We start from the raw sequence: 4,346 nt of genomic DNA on the forward strand, positions 1-4,346 counted from the left end.
AATATAGACAATTATGTTTATTACTCGTACATAGTACACATTTAATAACTGAAAAAAGGAAAAGTTATTTTCATTTAAAGATATTATTTCAAAAAATTTCAACAGAGAAAATAAATGAAATTTTAATATTATTTCCGTTTTGTAATTGATACTTGTGCATAACATCATTGCATTCACAAATGACTACTACGAGTGATTGAGTGAACGAGTAAATGTTTCACCAACAGTTATTTTTTTAATTTTATTTTTTTAATTTTTTTGTTTTAATCTATTGCATACAAGTTTTCTCAAATTATTTACCGAGTAATTTGTTAAATAAAGTATAAAAAAAAAAAATTGAATCGCACTCAAGTCTCAACAGTTCTCTCCACAAACCAGGCTCATCTCCCTCCCTCTTTCCCTCTCAGTTTCCATTGAAGCGCATCGCTCCAACCTTGCCCGTGCCAAGACTAACGTCCTCCATTGAAGCAGCTTTTAAGGTAAGATTTTACTTTCCTTTTCTCATCATCCAATTTCAATTTAATTAATTTTAGGGTTTTATCTTATTCTCAGTACACTCAATTTACGCTTCCCTAAACTCCACGACTTCCTCCATTTCACGTCTTTCAAAAAGTCTTGGATTAAATTTCTGCGATTAATAAGGTAGAATTCGAATGAAAATTCCTCAACATTGAAAATATCCAGCCTTAATTCGAGCAAAATCGAAAAATGTCGGACCTGATTCTGAGCCAATTTTACGGTTTGTCATGCAATAATTCAAGCAACAGCAAATTCAAATTATTTCGAACCAAAAATCAGAACTTCGAGGTTAGTGTTTCCGGGTTAAATAGCTTTGCTTTATTTTTTGGCTTTTGGTCTAATTTTTCATGTTGAATGCTTTGATTTCTTGGATTTAATGTGTTCTGACCTTAGTTTGATTATAATGTGTTCCGAAACAAAATAAATTGTGGGTGAAATGTGAATATATATTGAGAGTCACAGTTATCGTTGCCAACTGATGATTCGAGAGTTAAACCAACTCATTTAAATGAATTTTTTTTTTTTATGAGGAACAAGTTGATTTAGAGGAGATGTGAACTAATGAGTACTAATAAGATAAGGAACTTGATTTTGTTGCTGTAATATAATGAGCTTAATTTAATGTTTGAATGAAATTTGGTGGATGCAACTATGTAATTGGAGCTTTTTTTCCAAAAATATTATGAGCTTAATTTGATGATTGAATCAAATTTGGATGCTAATATATTTTAGAACCAAGTTAAGATTTGGGTTAAGGGTGAGTGCCCCCCTGCCCTTTTAAAATGTTGTTTAACTTGCATTAACCGGGATATTGTTTGCGTCATTAGTATATTAGCCTTCTCAAAGTCATCAGTTGGGTAATGAGGTGTATGGACTGAGATGGTTGTACAGCTTGCGCTAGCTGTTGCTGCATTTGTGAAGGATGAAGCATTTGTGAAGAGTAGAAAGAGCTATTGTAGAATAAAATTGGTTGTGGATAGGATCAGTTATAAGGAGGCGCTGCTCCAACATGTGCAGGAATTAGGAAAGGATGCGGCTTATTCCCTAGAATCGCCATAAACTGAGCCTTAATCCCACCTATGTTCGGGTAACTAAAGCTCATTGCAGGCCCAACATTCCAATTAACTGGAGGAGCAGCACCCATAAGAGATAAATTAGCGAAGAATTGATAAAATAACAGAAAACTTACCATCATATTACTTGGAGCACTAAGGGGCAATGCAGGCTAAAGCATATACTGCCTCTCTTTGTAAGTTAATGAGTTAATCCTTTTTAGTTAATCTAACTAATTTTCTAACAACCTAACTTTCTTTTAGTGCTGAAATCAACCTATTTATTAATCTTGCTCATGGAATGTCTATGTTGGTTGGTCACAAGGATCATTTTCTTTGTGCCTACTTGTGCTAAGATTGCCTATGAAAATGAAACTGATATGTGTGCTTCTGGTTCTGGTTATGTTGCTGTTCTTCTTTATAATTTGTTCATAAAGAATCATGGTTCGTTGATGTGGATGTCCTATGGGTGTCTTTCTGATAGTACGAGTGATAAATATATATAATATGTTTGATAGTTTTAAGCTTATGTTGGTTAAGAACTCTGTTAGAACCTTAGTCTAATATTTATGGGATGGTTATGAGCACATTGCTTCTGGTGTTAAATTTTCTTACTGTAGCACTAGCAAGTATCTGACTGCAACTTTTGTAAACTGGTTTATGGCCAGTTAGGCCTCTAACATATATTTTTGTTGTGTGTTAAAAAAAGGGACTATAGCAGCCATTGTGACTCCATAATACCTTGTTTTGGTTCTTCTGAATAGGAACTTTCTTTTTCAATGAGGCGTGCTACCACATAACTAATGTCCAGTGTTCAAAAGGGAAATCCATAGTATATGCTTTCAAGTTAGTAGTGAATCAAAAAAAAAAAAATTCTTCTGTTTTTTAAGGGTGAGATTTTAGATAGGGTGTGTAGTTTGCTACGACTAATTAAGTGAAGAAAAGCCATGACATTTGATCTGTTGTGTCTTTGACATGAACTAATGATTGTACCTTTTGGTTGTTCATGCAGGGCACTTGTTGCAGAGTAGCTACTAGCTGGTGGTAGAATAAATTATTTTCTTGGTACTGGAAATACGGCTGTTGCTATATCACTATATGCTAAAATATTTGAAGAAGGAATGCATTCATAATAGAAGTGGCTCCAAGGGTGGTCGGAGAAAGCAATGTGTTAGATGCTCAACGGTTTTCCACACACTGCTACTGCTTTTGCTTTGTTGATTGTTGCTGCTCCTATTGTATACTTGTAGTTACTCAAGTTAGTTTGGTTATTATTTTTTTTTTGTTATTTTTGTCTTTTTTAAACATTTTTTTGATGATAAGTGTAAATTTCAAGCTATTAATGAAAATGTTTAAGTTTTATGTTTGTTGATAATTTTGGGTGAAAAAAGTTGCAAAACAGGTGCCTTTAAGCCGGTTTGAACCAATGCCTAAATATTTTTTTCAATTAGTGCTATTAGCCACGGTAATATTTATGGCAACACAATTATTAGCCACGGTAATATTTATGGCAACAACGCTTATTAGCCACGGCAGAATTTGTGGCAAATAATTTGTTAGCCACGTTAGTATTCGTGGCAAGTGAATTTGTTTGTCACGTGAGTACTCGTGGCATAAAAATTAAAATTTGCCACGGCATCTATTTTCACGTGACAAATTCCTAGCCACGGCCTCTTGTGCCACGGGAGTAAATTTCAAAATTCCCGTGGCTATGTAATTTAGCCACGAGAATTTTAAACATGTGCCACGATTTTGCACGTGGCACAAAGGTTATTTTGTTGTAGGGTACACTAATGTACGGTGACGTCCAAAGGGAAGGAAGCTAGAGCAAAAGAGTCGTCAACAAGTTTTAGGAACTTGTAAACCATTCAGGAGGTGAAGGTTACACCCCTTAACGATCCAGGAGATCGTCAACTCCAAAAGGTCTGGAACCATGATTGGTATTTCAGGATGAAGGTAAAAATCCAACCTAAAAGAGATTGATCCTGCCCTAATAATGGACCTCTACTTTATTCTAATCGTATTCATGTGCGCTTTCTGACTAACATGCAACCAATAGGTTTACCCTAAACCTGTTTAATCTGAGTTGGTTGAATATTAATGCACAAATGAATCTATTATTGGCGGTCACTTGAATTATAATCAAATTAACCCTAAACAAGATTATAAATTATCTTATTAAGCATGATTATAAGTACAAATTCCCTTTAAACATGCATAAAAGGTGTGATCAAGCAATAACAATAAATATAATCAAGCAACATAATAATATTAATTATAATCATTACAATCATCAAAATTATAATTATAACAATAATCACGTTAAAGCATAATAACAATTGCAAGATCCTTGCAGGATACTAACAAAATTAATAAAAAAAAACCCTAGTGTGTCACTAAACAATAAAGATCAAATATTTAGCCCTAACATGATACTAACATGAATATTAGGAAGAGAATAGGAAGCATCGCAGGAATCCCAATTGTCATATTTGATATATTAGAAATTATAGTTAGTACCCTAAACATGATACTAAAAAGATCAAAACATCCTAACATGAACTAGGAATCATAATAAAACAATCTAAACATGATTTCTATATAATAACATCAATAAATCAATTAAAGCACTTACTTTGATGCCTCGTATCTCTTTCTAATAATAAAATACACGCGTTAGTAACGTCAAGGAAAATAATAAAGCAATTAAATTAAATAATTGAAAGAGAGATTTGGGACCAAACCCTCTGAAATTAAAACCTTTCACCTCTAGGG

General features: G+C 33.4%; 1 long non-coding RNA gene across 1 annotated transcript; it reads left to right on the forward strand.

Moving 5' to 3' along the window:
* Positions 1–211: 211 nt before the first annotated feature.
* Positions 212–2,937, forward strand: LOC145556006 (uncharacterized). The gene is made up of 3 exons (XR_014091670.1): positions 212–479; positions 553–1,768; positions 2,584–2,937. It is a non-coding gene; the product is annotated as an uncharacterized LOC145556006 (long non-coding RNA).
* Positions 2,938–4,346: the final 1,409 nt, after the last annotated feature.

This window comes from Chenopodium album, chromosome 8, assembly GCF_948465745.1.
Source record: "Chenopodium album chromosome 8, dcCheAlbu1.1, whole genome shotgun sequence".
Lineage (NCBI taxonomy): Eukaryota > Viridiplantae > Streptophyta > Magnoliopsida > Caryophyllales > Amaranthaceae > Chenopodium > Chenopodium album.